The 20,228-nt window shown below is 41.2% G+C and overlaps 1 pseudogene; it reads right to left on the bottom strand.

Annotated features, from left to right (window-relative positions):
- Positions 1–571: 571 nt before the first annotated feature.
- LOC140710903 (uncharacterized) overlaps positions 572–20,228 on the bottom strand; it is a 61,459-nt pseudogene continuing 41,802 nt past the window's right edge.

Genomic DNA, 20,228 nt, shown 5'->3' with positions numbered 1-20,228 from the left:
ATCCAGCAGCATGGGAGAAAGATGTAGGCTGGGAGGCTAAGCCATTCTAGCCTTTTCATATTTTTCTGCCTGCTTTATATCCCGGCCATGCTGGCAGCTGATCAGATGGTGCCTACCCAGATTAAGGGTGGGTCAGCCTTTCCCAGCCCACTGTCTCAAATGTTAATCTCCTTTGGCAACACCCTCACAGACACACCCAGGATCAATACTTTGCATCTTTCAACCCACTCAAGTTGACACTCAGTATTAAGTATCACAAGTCCACCCCTTGTCAACCTGAACCCATACACATCTCCTGAGATCATACATAATCTTCAAATAGAGACAATAATAAAGTCATAATTACATCTAACATAATGCAACTATTTCTTCATACAACTGGAAATGCACCAATCCCCAACCCAAATGCTATTACATAAAGTTAACAACACTTAAATGCTGATGTGAAGTCAATAAGTCTTATGTCACATGGTAAAGGAAAAAGGAAATAAAATGAAGGTATTTTCTTAGTACAAGTATATACAGGCACAAACATGTTTTTAACAAAAGGAGGAGGAAATACTCATGACAATTACAGTTCTCCTTTCTGCAACTGGTCACGTGGTCATAGCTGGTATTGATGACGACCTTCTTCTTCTACCCATTCTATATTCCCTTTGCCTTCAGCAAGCGCCTCAGCAGGTCATGGGTTTTCTTCCTGGTGGAGTGACCCAAACTTTCATTCCTGAAGGGTATGGGCCACTTGTAGTCCTGCCTGGATTGGGCTTTTGTAGTTTCTCATTGACCTTAATCACAGGGCATGGTAATACTAAGAGATGCCTCAAGGGATCTCCTGTATTCTACGCATACTCTTCCTTACCTCCATTGTGGAGTATTAGACTGATTTCATCTTGATAGGTCAGGTCGATCACCCAAGCCAATACTGTAACTCTCTTCTTAGCCTGTTGGCTTAGAGGTAGGAGGAGCCCAAAGTGGCCAGGTGACAATATTAACTTCCAGTTTAATGGAATCGTTGTTGTTTCTCCTGGTACCAGTGTTCATCCCTCTGGAACTAAGACCTCTAGGCCAGCAGAAAATAATGTTGCAGGAACAGGAAGTGAAAATTTTGCTAGTGAATCACTAGGGGTAATGGTGAGTGGTGCCACTTCCGCTTCCATCCCTTGATTCCTGGACCCATGAATCCTGGCTATAGGAGAAATAGTACCATATATTGCATGCTGATTCAGAGCATACACAACCTTCTGGAGAACTTTGCTCCAGACCTGCAAAGAATTGTCACCTAGTTGATGTTGTAATTATGACTTTGAAAGGCCATTTCACCGTTCTATCAATCGAACTGCTTCAGGATGATGAAGAACATGGTAAGGCCAGTGAATTCTATGAGCATGAGCCCACTGTTGCACTTCTTTAGCCATAAAGTGAGTGCCTTGGTCAGAGGCAATGCTGTGTGGAATATCATGACAGTGGATAAGGCATTCTATGAGTTTATGGATGCATGCAGGATAGGCAAACCCATATCTGGAGTAAGTGTCTATTCCAGTGAGGACAAACTTCTGACCTTTCCGTGATGGAAGAGCTCCAATATAATCAACCTGCCACCAGGTAGCTGGCTGATCACCCCAAGGAATGGTGCCATATTGAGAGCTCAGTGTTGGTCTCTGCTGCTGGCAAATTGGACACCTAGCAGTGGCCGTAGCCAGGTTAGCCTCGTTGAGTGGAAGTCCATGTTGCTGAGCCCATGCATAACCTCCATCCCTGCCACCATGGCCACTTTGTTCATGGGCCCATTGGGCGATGATAGGGGTGGCTGGGGAAAGAGGCTGAGTGGTGTCCATAGAATGGGTCATCCTATCCATTTGATTATTAAAATCCTCCTCTGCTGAGGTCACTGTTGGTGAGCACTCACATGGGATACCAATATCTTCACAGTTTTTGACCACTCAGAAAGGTCTATCCATACACCTCTTCCCCAAATTTATTTGTCACCAATTTTCCAATCATGCTTCTTCCAGGTCCCTGACCATCCAGCCAAACCACTGGCTACAGGCCGTGAATCAGAATATAATCGCATATCTGGCCATTTCTCCTTCCATGCAAAGTGCACAACCATGTACACTACTTGAAGTTCTGCCCACTAGGAAAATTTACCTTCATCACTGTCCTTCGGGGATGTCCTAGAAAGAGGCTGTAGTACTGCAGCTGTCCACTTTCGGGTGGTGCCTGCACATCATGCAGAGTCATCTGTGAACCAGGCCCTAGTCTTCTCTTTCTCTGTCAGTTGATTGTAGAGAACTCCCATGAGGCCATTGGTGCAGGCTGGGGGAAAGAAAGCAAGGCGGCAGGAGTGGAGACCATGGGCATTTGAACCACTTCCTCATGTAACTTACTTGTGCCTTCAGGACCTGCTTGAGCCCGATCACATATATACCACTTCCATTTGATGATGGAATGCTGCTGTGCATGACCTACTTTATGGCTAGACAGGTCAGAAAGCATCCAGTTCGTGATAGGCAATTCAGGTTGCATGGTGATTTGATGACCCATAGTCAAACCTTCAGTTTCCACCAAAGCCCAGTAACAGGCCAAGAGCTGTCTCTCAAAAGGAGAGTAGTTATCTGCAGAAGATGACAGCGCCTTGTTCTGAAATCCTAGAGGCCTCCACTGTGATTCGCCTATGGGGGCCTGCCAAAGGCTTCAAACAGCATCCCTATCTGCCACTGACACCTCAAGCACCATTGGTTCTGCTGGGTCATACAGCCCAAGTGGCAGAGCAGCTTGCACAGCAGCCTGGACCTGTTGCAGAGCCTTCTCCTGTTCTGGACCCCGCTCAAAACTGGCAGCCTTTCAGGTCACTCGATAAATGGGCTGGAGTAACACACCCAAATGAAGAATGTGTCTCCTCCAAAATCCAAGTAGGCTCACTGGATGTTGTGCCTCTTTCTTGGTTGTAGGAGGGGCCAAAGGCAGCAACTTATCCTTCACCTTAGAAGGAATATCTCAACAGGCCCCACACCACTGAACTCCTAGAAATTTTAGTGAGGTAGAAAGTCCCTGAATTTTAGTCAGATTTATTTCCCATCCTCTGGCATGCAAATGTCTCACCAATAAGTCCAGTGTGTTTGCTACTTCTTGCTCACTGGATCCAATCAGCATAATGCCATCAACATAATAGACTAGTGTGATATCTTGTGGAAGCAAAAAATGATCGAGGTCTCTCTGAATAAGATTATGACACAAAGCCAGAGAGTTGATGTACCCCTGAGCTAGCACAGTAAAGGTATATTGCTGACCATGCCAGCTGATGGCAAATTCCTTCTGGTGGGCCTTATGGACAGGAATGGAGAAACAGGCATTTCCCAAGTCAATGACTGCATACCAGGTACCCAGAGATATGCTAATTTGCTCAAGCAATGAAACCACTTCTGGTACAGCAGTTGCAATTGGAGTTACCACTTGTTTAAGCTTATAATACTCCACTGTCATTCTCCAAGATCTGCCTGTCTTCTACACAGGCCAAATAGAAGACTTGAAGGGGGATGTGGTGGGAATCACCACTTCTGTGTCTTTCAAGTCTTTGATGGTGGCAGTAATTGCCACAATCTCTTTCCAGGGATGAGATATTGTTTTACATTTACTAGTTTTCTAGGTATAGTCAGCCCTAATGGCTTTTATTTGGCCTTTCCCACCATAATAGCCCTCACCCTACCAGTCAGGGAGCCAATGTGAGGGTTCTGCCAGCTGCTAAGTATGTCTATGCCAATTATGCATTCTGGCACTGGGGAAATGACACAGGATGAGTTTATGGGCCCACTGAACCAACTAAGTCAGACCTGAGCTAAAGCTTCATTAATTACCTGACCTCCATAAGTCCCTGCTTTAACTGAAGGACCACAATGACGTTTTGTGTCCCCTGAATCCACGTCAGCTAAGAGCCAGTGTCCAGTAGTCCCCAAAATATCTGACCATTTCCCTTTCTCCAAATGCACAGTTACCCTGATAAAAGGCCAGAGGTCTCCTTAGGGAAGGATGGGAGAAAGATTAACAGCATAAATTACCAGTATTGTATTGGGGTCCTTCCTCAAGGGGACCCAGCCTCCCCTTCATTCAAGGGGTTCTGGGTCTGTAAACTTGCTCAAGTCTAGAAATTGATTAAGGGGCCGTAATTCTCTGTTTCTATAATTCAAATTAGCATTTTGTCCATTCAACCTGGAAGATTTCTGCTTGTATAAATTAAGTAGAAATATAGTAGGCTTCCTATCAATTTCACTTCTGGGAACACTGTGATTAATTAGCCAATGCCAGAGCTCTACACGAGTCAAACTATTCCGATTGCTGCTTTGCCTCTGCTGTCCACTACAGTAGCTATGTCCACCTTGCCTTTGATGGTTGAGTGCCACCAACTGGCCCCTGCCACCTCAGGATCCAATTATTCCCCTTGAATTTAAATTTTGTAGTTGAGTGACTGCATATCCCACTGTTAGATCTGACATACAGAGAAGAGCAGTTACAGGCCTCTTCATAGATGCAGGTGCTGCCCTCAGAAATCTATTTTGCAAAGTATTGGTCAAGGGTATATCTTCCAGACCCTCCCAGCTGGGATGAGTAGGTCTAAAGTGACTAATCCACTCCACCATCCTAATCTCTCTCAGCATTTAGATACCTTCCTCTACATTAAATCAAGGGAGATCAGGCATTTCTAGCTCACTCACAGTGGGCTATCTTTTAATCCATATTTCAGCTAACCAAGCAAATAAACTATTAGAAACTTTTTTTAACTCCCCGAGCTGCAACATTAAAAGCAGAGTCCCTACTTAGTGGGCCCAAATCCATAAATTCAGCCTGTTCCAACTCTATGTTTCTTCCACCATTATCCCACACCCTTAATATCCATTTCCATGCCTGTTCTCCAGATTCAGGCTTATATAAATTACAAAACGCAAGTAGTTCCTTTCAAGTGTAGTGCACCTCCTCATGGGTCACACTCTGAACTTCACCTCTAGGGGCCCACTGGGACTTTAGTTATAGGTCTAGAAGCAAACAGCAGTGTTGGGGGTGGCTGAGGAGAATCAACATTATCTTGCCTGGCAGCTGCCTCAGGGGAGGCCATCACTGTTGTCTCAGGCAGTGCAGGGTTTATCTCCACAGACAAAGGTGGAAAGGGCAGCATGTGTCAGGGAGGAGATGTTGCCACTACTGGGGATGGGGAAGCTGTTTCTTCTGGCAAAAAAGGTTCTTCAGATTTTACAAGCTCAGTGTCCCCAGCTTCATCAGGGTCCTCCCAGACGTCCCCATTCCAAGTTGCAGGGTCCCATTCTTTTCCAATCAATTGCCTCACTTTAACAGTAGACACCTGGTGAGGCTGTGCATTCATCTTTCATTGCAGTGATCTTTCTCCCATGCCACTTGCATGATAAGAGCTTGTGTCTGTTTTTTCACAATTTCAGCTCTTTCTATACAGGAGATAAAACTCTCACTCAGGGCAATCTTAGCAGATTTGAGGCTAAGTATCTGCTTCTGAAGCTGGAACATAGAATCCCTGAGTTCATCATTTTCCTTCATCACTTTGTCCAGTGAACTCAGGAGCAACCAACCAACTTTATTATGTTCCTTGGTTCTCCACATGTAGTCAAAGGTATTATCTATAGAGTAATTTGCCTCTTATGAGCAGTGAATCAGGAGTGTCAAATGACTTTATTTTGCATAACTCTCTAAACAGTTCATGCCAAGGACTATCAGTGTTCTCCATACTTTTAGAAGTAGAGTCCTTAACATTTTGGGGTCTAATCATATTAAGCAGCCAACTCCGGAAACCCCAAAACCAATGAAAGAACATTATCCTTAATATTCTGTTTCTGTAGAACCACTCCTGGTACCAAAATCTGTATTAGTGAGAGTTCTCTAGAGGGACAGAACTAATAGGATATATGTGTGTGTGTGTGTGTGTGTGTGTGTGTGTGTGTGTGTGTGTGTGTGTGTGAGTTGATTAAGGAGTATTAAACTCACATGATCACAAGGTCCCACAATAGGCCATCTGCAAGCTGAGGAGGAAGGAAGACAGTCTGAGTCCCAAAGCTGAAGAACTTGGTGTTTGATGTTAGAGGGCAGGAAGCATCCAGCATGGGAGAAAGATGTAGTCTGGGAGGTTAAGCCAGTCTGCCTTTTCACGTTTTTCTGTCTGCTTTATATCCTGGCCGCGCTGGTAGCTGATCAGATGGTGCCTACCCAGATTATGGGTGGGTCTGCCTTTCCAAGTCCACTGTCTCAAATGTTAATCTCCTTTGGCAACACCCTCACAGACACACCCAGGATCAATACTTTGCATCCTTCAATCCAATCAAGTTGACACTCAGTATTAACCATCACAAGCCAGAAATATCACTTCATTTAGAAATAGGGTGGAAGAAGGAGAGCTGGAAGAAGAAAATGGTGTTGGGAGAGGTGAGAGGGGAAGCAAAAAGTAGAAAGCCACGTCTCCAAGGCCATGGTTCCATGAAAGAGAGCTTCATGGGTGCTAGCACATGCTGCTGAGGGAGTGGAGATGTTAAGGACTGGTAGGAAACACTTGCAGTAGGCAGTTAAAAATGGTGATCTTTAGGAGAGCATGTCAGCAATGGATTTGATAGCCAGATTGTGAAGGTTTAAGGAGTAGTTAGTAAAGAAGATGATGAAGTAAATAAGACTACACTGAAAAGGTGTTCATGGTGAAAGATGAGGGTGGCAGAATGACCACAGAGTTAAGTAAAAGTGATTCAGGGCTAGTACGACTGTGATCTTGTGTAAGGGTGGAGAAGTCTCTGAGAAGAGAGTCTATGAGAAGAGAGAAGCAGAACTTTAAAAAAGCAATAATTAATTGATCAAGTGATGCCCCTTGGCTACAAGAGAAGTGAGCCTATCACAAAAGAAGGAACACAGGTTTTTTTTATAAGACTTGGCAGAAGAAGAGAAAGAGAGGAATGCATAGGTGGGTGAATGAATGGGTGAATGCAGAGAAGAACATTTAAATAATGTTTATGATTCCTTTGAATTATAAACATGATACATATCTGTTGTAGAGAAATTGGAAAATACAGAAAGTTAAAAAGAAGATGAAAGTCACCTGTAGTCCCATCACTCAGGGATAACATTGGGCTATATTTCCACCCAATTTTGTCTGTGTATATATTTACTTTTATCTTTAAAAACATTGGGATCATAGTGTATAATTTTGAATGGTCCACTTTTGATTTTTGCTTAATGTATTTGAGGATTTCCATATATATATATAAAATACTACTACTAATGGCTGCACAATTACAAGGCTGTAAAACATTTGTTTAACCATTTTTATCTTAGTAAGCCTTTCTGTTGCATTCCTTTATCAATATTATAAGTAGTACTAGCATTATTTGGAAATATTCCCAAAAGATAAATTACCAAGTAAAACTGAATTAAAAACAATAATATTTGATAGATTGCTTTCCAGAAAACCTGTATCAATGTATACTCTCAGCAGCAGTATTGAGGGTCACTGTTTCATCTCACTCTCACCAAATGTAATGCTATAATAAAACAAGCAAACAAACAAAAACATCTTGCTAATTACTAGACCAAAAATGCTTACTTTGTAAATTTGTAGTTGTATTATTACATGTAGTTTAACATTTTAAATATCTTGTTTAGGTTTCCGTATTTATGGCCTTTTCTATTTTATTTTCTATTGAACTGTAAGTTTTTCCTACTGATTTTTATGATCTCTTTAATCAGAATATGTACAGTTTACTCATTTTTTTTAGTTTTTCTATTGCTCATGTTACGAAAGTCCTACTCTAGCCCCAAGCTATATGAAATATTCACTTTTATTTTTATTTACCCATTTGTAGTTTCATTTTTGCCATTAACTCTTTAAGCCACCTGAAATTAATTTTGATGTGAAATATGAAAAAAGAGTCCAACTTTATTTTACTGTAGTTAACCAAATTGCTCAACACCACTTGTATAATACACTTCATTTTTCTTTCTGATTTGGGATATAATTTACTCTTCTATTGAAAAACATAAGCATTTAAAGATAGAACAGTATTTTTTGACCTGTTTACTCCATTTCGTTGATGTGTCTCTCAACTCTAGTTCCAGTGCTGCACTGTTTTAATTACTGTATTTAATTACTGTAGCTTTAAATTGTGTGTGTTTGTGTGTGTGTATGTGTGTGTTTTGGGGGGGAGACAGAGTCTCACTCTGTCACTTAGGCTGGAGTGCAGTGGCACAATCATGGCTCACTGCAACCTCTGCCTCTTGGGCTCAAGCCATCCTCCAGCCTCGGTCTCCCGAGTAGCTGGGGTTATAGGTGCATGCCACTACACCCAGTTAATTTTGTGTGTGTGTGTGTTTTGTAGAGATGGGGTTTCACCATGTTGCCCAGGCTGGTCTTGAACGGCTGGACTCAGATGATCTACCTGCTTTGGCCTCCCAAAGTGCTGGGATTACAGGTATCAGGCACTACGCCCGGTCTTAAATTGTGTTTTAATATAAGAAGATAATTCTTAGTTTCTCTAGCCCATTGCTTTCTAAATGAATTTAGAATATTTCAAGTTTTACTTACAAAAATCCTCCTGGAATGTATTATGGGGAAAATAAACATCTTGGTCTTCTGGTATATAAGGCAACACATGATAAACTGTTCAGCCTTGGGAGTCAGGCTGCTTGCATTCAAATTCTGGTTTTGCCACTTCTAACTGTGTGACTTTTAGAAAGTTACTTAATATTTCTGTACCCTAGTTTCTTTATCTGTAAAATAGGGATATCAATAGTGCCTACTATGTAGGGTTTGCAGCTAGATTAAGTAAATAAACACATATAAAGAGAAATGTAGAACAGCATGTGACACATAGTAGGCATTCTGTAAAAGTTAAGTATAGTATGTATCTCCATTTATTAAAGTATGTTGGAGCCCTTATGTAAGGTACAGACATTTCTTTCTTTGCATGGTTCTAATATTAATGAATTTCATTTGTGATAGTTTAATTAAATAACACCAGTTCCCCAATAACACAGTTTGAAATTTAATCACCACAGTATGTTAAGCGTGAATAATTGCATAAAATACAAACTTCAGTGCTATCTCTTTGGTCCACAAAATTACTATGTAAATAACAGAAGTGCATCATGACTGGTGACTAATGGTATCACTTCTTTCAAACCCAATTGGTGATTGGTCCCTGTGCGCAAAGCATGTTGCCTCTTTGTCTCTCAGTGATAAATCCCTGTGATATTTTATGAAAATAGATAATCAAAAGAGTGCATTGGCCAACAAAGATGAAAGTACAACAAGGAACGAAAAGCGATAATGCTAGAAGTGAAATTAGAATCAAACATAAATGAAGTCACAGAAGAAATCATTAACCATGAGAATGTTGACACTGCCGCCATTCCAGAGACCCTAGAAATGTAGCCAGAGGAGCTTAATGGGGGTGAAAGTGTTGACATAAATGTGGGAAATTGTTGTGACAAAAAGAATGAAGATGATCCAGAGGAAGTGATACCAGCAAAAAACAAACAAAAACAAAACAAAACATATGTGAGAAATCCTTGAGATATTTGGCAACATTGAAAATGCAAAGGATACAATATTGAAAGATGATGCAAACTTACAAAGGAGTATTACAATTTGTCAAGGCATAAAAATATACTAGCTTGTGTGGAAGACAAGAAGAAGGCAAGTACTGTTTAAACTATCATTGATACTTTTTTTACAAAGTAACAAACACTTTCTCAATATTTCTAACATTTAAATTATAGTGAAGGAAATATTTTACTTTTTTCATTTTCTTATACATTTATAATGGAATGGATGGTGAGAGAGTTTTTAGTGTATTGACAAAAATTTTTAAAGGTCACTGAACAATCATAATTTTTCCCATTGATTATTAAGACTGATTTGTATGGTTTCAGCTTGCATGGTCTTTTTAATGTGTCTGTACTACCTTGCTCATATTGTAATTTTCTTCATACAGCCCATTCCATACACACGTCTTAATAAGATTATTCTTAGTTGTTTTAAATTTATTATAGCTGTTGGGAATGGGATTTATTTTTATTGTTTTCTAACAGATACCTTTGATATATAAGAAAGTTCTTGCTTTGTGTATATTTACTTAGCGTCTGAATCCCCTGTCATGCTTTTATTATTTCTAGCAGGTTCTCAGTTGATTTGGTGCCTATCCGTTGGAAGTCATGGATTTTGATTTTACATGGAACAGCTGTATGAAAAAAAAAAAGTCCTGGTTACCTAAGAAAAAAGGTTTCTTGGCTTTCTTCTGCTTTGGAAATGGACTCTCATGTCTGACATCATAGCTAAGCAGACTTGTTTCAAAAGCAATCTTGGTGGCAAGGAAGATCGTCCTGAGTTGAAATCTCCGATTTGTCACATACTAGCTGTATTATCTAAATCTGTGTGAACTAAACCTCACTGAACCTGTTTTCTCATTGGGGAATAGAAATAGTAATATATACCACATGAGATTATTAGAAAGGTTAAGTGAGATAGTGTGTATGAAACACCTCCCTGAGAGGACAAAGGAAAAGCTCAATAAATGTTAAGCATTATCGTATTATTTTAAAAATTGTTATTACGTAGGAGCAACCTTTTCTTTCCTGGACATGCTGTACTGCTTGGGAACCCACCCATGCTTTGCTTAAAGACGGTTCTTCCAGGGCTAAGACAGAAGGTTGGGGATACCTTGCTGGTTTTCAATTTCACTGCATCTCTTTATCTTTATGTGTTTTCCTATGAATTTAAATGAGGAAGATGGCTTCCACTTTAACCCAAAAGTCCATAAGAAAATATCCTAAGCTGGGAAGAAAGGTGTGGCATAGCTATGTTGTTATTTCTAGCCCCTCCCACATTTATTTGGTTGACAAGTGCTGTAAGCCCTATCTCCAGTGCTTCTTGTATCCACCATCCCCCTTCCCTTTCCATTCCCATTGCCCTATATCTGGATCTTAGCTCACACATGAATCTTTGTAACATTTTCTGAAGAGGTATTTCTGCCTCTTTTCTTTCACTGCCATTACCCAGACCTTGTACCAGGGAGTTGCTTTTTAAACCACAGGAAAAAAAAAAAAAAAACCATGACATTTCTTTCCTTAAAAATAAAAAATCTCACTTGGGTCTTCATTACTTACAGGATCCTGACTGAACGCTAAAACTCTTCCAGCTTCATTTCTAGTGGCTATCAACACTCATCTCTCCCTCACTTCCCCAACACACCCTCCCACCACTGCTACCACCAGCAGCAGCTTCACCTCTAAACACGCCTATTAACAGCTCCCCAGTCCCCAGATGTGTTCTGTGCTTTTCTGCCTTCATGTGTATGCTGTTGTTCCTCCAGGCTAAAATCCTCTCCCCGTCCCGCCTTCCACCTTTTAAATCCTGCCCATTTTCACATGCCACAAAGTTCATGAATTTCTTTGTTTTTTCTTTTTTTTAATTTTAATTTTTATTTATTTTTAATTTTACTTTAAGTTCTGGGATACATGTGCAGAACGTGCAGGTTTGTTACATAGGTGTACATGTGCCATGGTGGTTTGCTGCACCTATCAACCCGTCATCTAGGTTTTAAGCCTTGCATGCATTAGGTATTTGTCCTAACGCCCTCCCTCCACTTGTCCCCCACTCCCTGACAGGCCCCAGTGTGTGATGTTCCCCTCCCTGTGGCCATGTGTTTTCATTGTTCAACTCCCACTTATGAGTGAGAGCAAGAAGTATTTGGTTTTCTATTCCTGTGACAGTTTGCTGAGAATGATGGTTTCCAGGTTCATCCATGTCCCTGTAAAGGACATGAACTCATTCTTTTTATAGCTACATAGTATTCCATGGTGTATATGTGCCACATTTTCTTTATCCAGTCTATCATTGATGGGAATTTGGGTTGCTTCCAAGTCTTTACTATTGTAAATAGTGCTGCAATAAACATACGTGTGAGTGTGTCTTTATAGTAGAATGATTTATAATCCTTTGGGTATATACCCAGAAATGGGATTGCTGGGTCAAATGGTATTTCTGCTTCTAGATCCTTGAGAAATTGCCACGCTGTCTTCCATATTAGTTGAACTAATTTAGACTCCAACCAACAGGGTAAAAGCATTCCTGTTTATGCACAGCCTCACCAGCATCTGTTGTTTCCTGACTTTTTAATAATTGCCATTCTCTCATGTGAGATGGTATCTCATTGTGGTTTTGATTTACATTTCTCTAATGACCAGTGATGATAAGCTTTTTTTTCATATGTTTGTTGGCTGCATAAAAGTCTTCTTTTGAGAAGTGTCTCTTCATATCCTTCGCCCACTTTTGATGTGGTTGTGTGTTTTTTTTCTTGAAAATTTGTTTTAAGTTACTTGTAGATTCTGGATTTTAGACCTTTGTCAGATGGGTAGATTGTAAAAATTCTCTCCTATTCTGTAGGTTGCCTGTTCACTCTGATGATAGTTTCTTTTGCTGTGCATGAGCTTTTTAGTTTAATTAGATCCCATTAATGAATTTTGGCTTTTGTTGCAATTGCTTTGGTGTTTTAGTCATGAAGACTTTGCCCATGCCTGTGTCTTGAATGGTATTGCCTAGGCTTTCTCCTAGGGTATTTATGAGTTTGGGTTTTACATTTAAGTCTTTTTAAAAATTTTTATTTATTTATTTGTTTTATTATACTTTAAGTTCTAGGGTACATGTGCACAATGTGCAGGTTTGTTACATATGTCTACATGTGCCATGTTGGTGTGCTGCACCCATTAACTTTTCATTTACATTAGGTATCTCTCCCAATGCTATCCCTCCCCCCCCTCCTCTCCCCACAATAGGCCCCGGTGTGTGATGTTCCCCTTCCTGTGTCCAAGTGATCTCATTGTTCAATTCCCACCTATGAGTGAGAACATGAGGTGTTTGGTTTTCTGTTCTTGCGATAGTTTGCTGAGAATGATGGTTTCCAGCTGCATCCATGTCCCTACAAAGGACACGAACTCATCCTTTTTTATGGCTGCATAGTATTCCATTGCTTGTTTTTGTCAGGTTTGTCGAAGATCAGATGGTTGTAGATATGTGGTGTTATTTCTGAGGGCTCTGTGCTCCTCCATTGGTCTATATATCTGTTTTGGTACCAGTACCATGCTGTTTTGGTTACTGTAACCTTGTAGTATAGTTTGACATCAGATAGCAGGATGCCTCCAGCTTTGTTCTTTTAGCTTAGAATTGTCTTGGCTATACAGGCTTCTTTTTGGTTTCATATGAAATTTAAAGGTTTTTTTTTCCAAATTCTGTAAAGAAAGTCAATGGTAGCTTGATGGGATTAGCATTGAATCTATAAATTACTTTGGGCAATATGGCCATTTTCACAATATTGATTCTTCCTATTCATGAGCACAGAATTTTTTTTACATTTGTTTGTGTCCTCTCTTGTTTCCTTGAGCAGTGGTTTGTAGTTCCCCTTGAAGAGGTCCCTCATATCTCTTGTAAGTTGTATTTCTAAGAATTTTATTCTCTTTGAAGCAATTGTGAATGGGAGTTCACTCATGATTTGGTTCTCTGATTGTTCTATTATTGGTGTATAGGAATGCTTGTGATTTTTGCACATTGATTTTGTGTCCTAAGAAGTTGTTGAAGTTGCTTATCAGCTTAAGGAGTTTTTGAGCTGAGATGATGGGGTTTTCTAAATATACAATCATGTCATCTGCAAAGAGACAATTTGACTTCCTCTCTTCCTATGTGAATACCTTTTATTTCTTTCTCTTGCCTGATTGCCCTGGCCAGAACTTCCAATACTATGTTGAATAGGAGTGATGAGAGAGGGCATCCTTGTCTTGTGCCAGTTTTCAAAGGGAATGCTTCCATCTTTTGCCCATTCAGTATGATATTGGCTGTGGGTTTGTCATAAATAGCTCTTATTATTTTGAGATATGTTCCATCAATACCTAGCTTATTGACAGTTTTTAGCATAAAGGTATATCAAATTTTATCAAACGCCTTTTCTGCATCTATCGAGATAATCAAGTGGTTTTTGTGATTGGTTCTCTTTATGTGATGGATTATGTTCATTGATTTGCATATGTTGAACCAGCCTCACATCCCAGGGATGAAGCTGCCTTGACCATGGTGGATAAGCTTTTTGACGTGCTGCTGGATTCAGTTTGCCAGTATTTTATTGAGGATTTTCGCATCAATGTTCATCAGGGATATTGGCCTAAAATTTTGTTGTTGTTGTGTCTGTGCCAGGTTTTGCAATCAGGATGATGCCTCTTTGTACCTCTGATAGAATTTGGCTGTGAATATATCTGATCCTGGGCTTTTTTTTTTTTTTTTTTTTTTTTTTTGTAGGCTATTGATTACTGCCTCAATTTCAGAACTTTTTATTGGTCTATTCATGGATTTGACTCCTTCCTGGTTTAGTCCTGGGAGGGTGTATGTGTCTAGCAATTTATCCATTTCTTCTAGATTTTCTAGTTTATTCACATAGAGGTGTTTATAGTATTCTCTACTGGTAGTTTGTATTTCTGTGGGATTGGTGGTGATCTCCCCTTTATCATTTTCTATCGTGTCAATTTGATTTTTCTATCTTTTCTTCTTTATTAGTCTAGTTAGTGGTCTATCTATTTTGTTAATCTTTTCAAAAAACCAGCTCCTGGATTCATTGATTTTTTTTTTGAGAAGTGTTTTATGTCTCTATCTCCTTCAGCTCTGCTTTTGTCTTAGTTATTTCTTGTCTTCTGCTAGCTTTTGAATTTGTTTGCTCTTGCTTCTCTAGTTCTTTTAATTGTGATGTTGGGGTGCCCGTTTCAGATCTTTCCAGATTTCTGATGTGGACATTTAGTGCTATAAATTTCCCTCTTAACACTGCTTTAGTTGTGTCCCAGAGATTCTAACACGTTGTCTCTTTGTTCTCATTGGTTTCAAATAACTTCTTTATTTCTGCTTTAATGTCTGTCTTTACCCAGTAGTCATTTAGGAGCAGGTTGTTCAATTTTCATGTAGTTGTATGGTTTTGAGTGCATTTCTTTATGTTGAATTTTAATTTGATTGCACTGTGGTCTGAGAGACTGTCTGTTATGATATCAGTTCTTTTGCATTTGCTAAGGAGTGTTTTACTTCCAATTATGTGATTGATTTTAGAATAAGTGCTATGTGGCACTGAGAAGTATGTATATTCTGTTGATTTGGGGTGGAGAGTTCTGTAGATCTCTATTAGATCCACTTGGTCCAGAGCTGACTTTGAGTTCTGAATATCCTTGCTAATTTTCTGTCTCGTTGATCTGTCTAATACTGACAGTGGGGTGTTAAAATCTCCCACTATTATTGTGTGGGAATCTAAGTCTCTTTGTAGTTCTCTAAGAACTTGTTTTATGAATCTGGGTGCTCCTGTATTGGGTGCATATATATTTAGGATAGTTAGCTCTTCTTCTTGCATTGATCCGTTTACTATTATGTAATACCCTTCTTTGTCATTTTTGATCTTTGTTAGTTTAAAGTCTGTTTTATCAGAGACTAGGATTGCAACCCTCGCTTCTTTTTTTCCTTTTCATTTGCTTTGTAAATATTCCTCCACCCCTTTATTTTGAGCCTATACGTGTCTTTGCATGTGAGATGGGTCTCCTGAATATAGCACACTGATGGGTCTTGACTCTCTATCCAATATGCCAATCTGTGCCTTTTAATTGGGGCATTTAGCCCATTTACATTTAAGGTTAATATTGTTGTATCTGAATTTGATACTATCTTCATGATGCTACCTGATTATTTTGCACATTCGTTGATGCAGTTTCTTCATAGTGTCATTGGTCTTTATATTTTGGTGTGTTTTTGCAGTGGCTGGTACGAGTTTTTCCTTTCCATATTTAGTGCTTCCTTCAGGAGCTCTTGTAAGGCATGCCTGGTGGTGACAGAATCCCTGAGCATTTGCTTGTCTGTAAAGAATTTTATTTCTCCTTCGCTTATGAAGCTTAGTTTGGCTGGATATGAAGTTCTTGGTTGAAAATTCTTTTCTTTAAGGATGTTGAATTTTGGCCCCCACTCTCTTCTGGCTTGTAGGGTTTCTGCAGAGAGATCTGCTATTAGTCTGATGGGCTTCCCTTTGTGGGTAACCTGACCTTTTTCTCTGGCTGCCTTTAACATTTTTACTTCATTTCAACCTCAGAGAATCTGTCAATTATGTGTCTTGGGGTTGCTCTTCTCAAGGAGTATCTTAGTGGTGTTCTCTATATTTCCTGAATTTGAAAGTTGGCTTGTCTTTCTATGTTGGGGAAGTTCTCCTGGATAGTATCCTGATGTATGTTATCCATCTTGGCTCCATTCTCCCCATTACTTTCAGGTACACCAGTCAATCATAAGTTTGGTCTTTTCACATAGTTCCATATTTCTTGGAGGCTTTGTTCATTCCTTTTCATTCTTTTTTCTCTAATCTTGTCTTCATGCCTTATTTCAGTAAGGTGATCTTCAATCTCTGATATCCTTTCTTCTGCTTGATCAACTCAGCTATTGATTCTGGTATATGCTTCACGAAGCTCTCATGCTGCGTTTTTCAGCTTCATCAGGTCATTTATGTTCCTCTCTAAACCGGTTATTCTAATTAGCAGTTCCTGTAACCTTTTATCAAGGTTCTGAGCTTCCTTGCACTGGGTTAGAACATGCTCCTTTAACTCAGAGGAGTTTGTTATTACCCACCTTCTGAAGCCTACTTCTGTCAATTCATCAATCTCATTCTCTATCCAATTTTGTGCCCTTGCTGGAGAGGAGTTATAATCATTTGGAGAAGATGTATTCTGGTTTTTGGAATTTTCAGCATTTTTGCCCTGGTTTTTCCTCATCTTCATGGATTTATCTACCTTTGATCTTTGAGGTTGATGACCTTTGGATGGGGTTTTTGTGTGTGTGTGTGTGGGAGTGGGGGAGGGTCTTTTTTGTTGATGTTGATGTTGTTGCTTTCTGTTTGTTAGTTTTTCTCCTAACAGCCAGGCCCCTCTTCTGCAGGTCTGCTGCAGTTTGCTGGAGGTCCACTCCAGACCCTATTTGCTGAGTATCACCAGTGGAGGCTACGAAACAGCAAAGATTGCTGCCTGCTTCTTCCTCCGGAAGCTTTGTCCCAGAGGAGCACCAGCCTGATGCCAGCTGGAGCTCACCTGTATGAGGTGTCTCTCGACCCCTGTTGGGAAGTTCTCTCAGTCAGGAGGCACGGGGATCAGGGACCCACTCGAGGAGGCAGTCTGTCCCTTAACAGAACTGGTGGACTGTGTGGAGAGAATCCCCCTTGTCGGGATCAGCTGCTCTCTTCAGTGCTGGCAGGCAGGAATGGTTTAATCCACTGAAGCTGCGCTCACAGCTGCCCCTTCCCCCAGGTGCTCTGTCCCAGACAGATGAGAGTTTTATCTGTAAGCCCCTAACTGGGGCTGCTGCTTTTCCTTCAGAGATGCCCTACCCAGTGAGGAGGAATATAGAGAAGCAGTCTGGCCACAGCTGCTTTGCTGTACTGTGGTGGATTCTGCCCAGTCCAAACCTCCCAGCCTTCTTAGCACTATCGGGGAAAAGTCACCTACTAAAGCCTCAGTAATGGTGGATGCCCCTACCCCCACCAAGCTCGATGATCCCAGGTCAACTTCAGACTGTTGTGCTAGCAGTGAGAATTTCAAGCCAGTCATTTTTAGCTTGCTGGGCTCTGTGGGAGTGGGACCCACTGAGCTAGACCACCTGGCTCCCTGGCTTCAGCCCCCTTTTCAGGGGAGTGAACGGTTCTGTCTCACTGGGGTTCCAGGTGCCACTGGGGTAGGAAAAAAACTCCTACAGCTAGCTTGGTGTCTGCCCAAACAGTCACCAAGTTTTGTGCTTGAAACCCAGGACCGTGGTGGTGTAGGCACATGAGGGAATCTCCTGGTCTGCAGATTGCAAAAAGCATGGGAAAAGCATAGCACCCAGCCTGGTAGCACAGTCTCTCATGGCTTCCCTCGGCAGGGGGAGGGAGGTCCCCCTGGCCCTTGCATTTGCTGGGTGAAGCGATGCCCCATTCTGATTCTGCTCACTCTCCATGGGTTGCACTCACTGCCTAACCAGTCCCAATGAGATTAACTGGGTAGCTCAGTTGGAAATGCAGAAATCATCCACCTTCTGCATTGGTGTCTCTGGGAGCTGCAGACTGGAGGTGTTCCTATTCTGCAATCTTGGCACCTCACCTTTTTCTCTTTGTTCTTCTCTCACTCTCTCCCTCAGAAATATGAGTGAATAATTTCATCTTCCATCTTCCTAAAGTACATGCTTGTATGTGTTTTCTTACAGTCAGTTCATCTTTCTTCTTGAATATACAGTAGATCTCTAAACTGAAATTTTCTCAAGCAGGAGAGCCAGTTCTTAAGCATCTGAGTAAACCCTGGACCACTTCCACATCATATTGTATTTGTCTGCCTCTTTTTGCCCATCTCTCCACTAGCCCCATCACATTTGAAGAAGGGTGAGAGCCATGTCTTCTTCACCATTATATCCCAAGTGTCTGCCACAGAGCCTGGCACATAGTAGGCTTAGTGAAAACTTGTGGAATCAATAATAGCCCTCCCATTTCTTTGACCTCTTTGACCCTGTGATTTTGTCCTCCTGTTTTATTCAGCAACCACTGCTTTTACTTGCAGTTTCCTACTTCACCTCTCAGACCTCAAACTCCAAAATGCCTTCCAGCTACCAAAACTTTCTGTCTTCTGGTGAACTTGTTCAACTCCATCTTTGTGACTGATAGCCCCCGGCCTCTCCTTATTCTTTCAGTCAGTCCCCCTCTGACTTCCCTCACCTCCCTTCCCTGTCCAACATTCCGCTCTGTTCTTTCCAGAGCCTTGGCTAGGGTGGGGTCACTGGGGCACAGAAATTTACAGGGCACCACATTTTTCTCCCACCACCTCTCTGGTCTCAGTTGGAAGCCTCACCCTGGCCCCAGGCCAGCCCACTTGGCAGCAGCAGAGATGGATGGAGCGAGAGGCCTGAGGTCAAGGGCTCAGAGCACACCAGCCAGGGGACCTTTTGTGTGTAGGGCTGCCCCTTCCCCCACCAAGAGCAGCTTCCATTGAAGAGAAGGCGAGTTTCACACTGCTTGCCCTGGGCGCCAGAAATGTTAGTTAGGACTCTGGTTCTGTCCCTGCTTCCCTCACCCCTTGATATTGTGCCAATCTCCATGCTGTTTTCTCTGCTTCAGAGCTACAGCAAGCCCTGTTGCTGGGCTCCCTGGGATCACTACCAGTCCCTGCTGCCTTTCCTTGGTGGACACTTGATGGCTGCTCAGCCATCTTTGTAACTGAATATTCATATTGGGGTACGTTTGTGTTGCAGGATGCAGGAGAGAGAGAGAGAGAGAGATTGAGAGACTTGAGCTGAGCTGCATAGGACTACCAAAAGAAGGCACAAGCCCCTTCACCTCTCTGAGACTCCTTTTCCTCATCTGTAAAATGGGAATAACATTCACCTTATAGCATGTTCTAAGGAAAAAAGTGCATAGCAGAGTGTTTGGTACATATGATAATCATTCCATAGACATAACTTCTCCTCTCTTAGTTTTGAATAATCTTCCTTTAGTCTACTTTTTCCAAGACTGCGGTGAGAATTAGATAAGAAAACTAGTGATCACACCTACTATAGTAGGTTTGATAAATGTTAGTTATGGCCAACTCCAGAGGCCAGGCGGTAGCTTTTCTTCTCCCAACCCACCTCACTACTTAACGCCAACCCAGTCAGTAAGCTGAAAGACTCCTAAGAAAGCTTTTCTTTCAGGAAAAACAAATAAAACATTTTGAGCTGATGTCAAGAATGCTCATTGCCATCAACTTTGTCATAAAGAGGTCAGCCTTGGGTTTCAAATTCTGCCACTGAGTATTGGATTCCTTCTTCAATGCAGTGGAAATTTTAAATGCAGCTAAAATCAAAGTCAGTTCTTCATATTGCTGGGTTTTAATAAGCCCAGGCACATTATCATCCATGTTTTGGAAATTACAACCAAGTCCTAGGTAAGAATTGCAAAAACAAAAATAGGTTCCTGTAGAGTCCTTTACTTCCTTTTCCCCAAATGCATTTCTTTTTCCAAAGTCCAGCATTCTATGTGCACGTTCATTATATGTTGTTTCCAGCTGACTTACTCTTTAGAAAAGTCGTAACCACAGGAAATGCATGCCCTGGAAGTGACTCAGGCATTACAATAGCACATATCCTTCACACTTAGCCAGGCCTCCAAGGAAAGTTGACCAGTGGA

Source organism: Chlorocebus sabaeus, chromosome X (genome assembly GCF_047675955.1).
Source record: "Chlorocebus sabaeus isolate Y175 chromosome X, mChlSab1.0.hap1, whole genome shotgun sequence".
Lineage (NCBI taxonomy): Eukaryota > Metazoa > Chordata > Mammalia > Primates > Cercopithecidae > Chlorocebus > Chlorocebus sabaeus.
The sequence above is the reverse complement of the archived record's forward strand: the minus strand, read 5'-3'. Positions and strand labels throughout refer to the sequence as shown.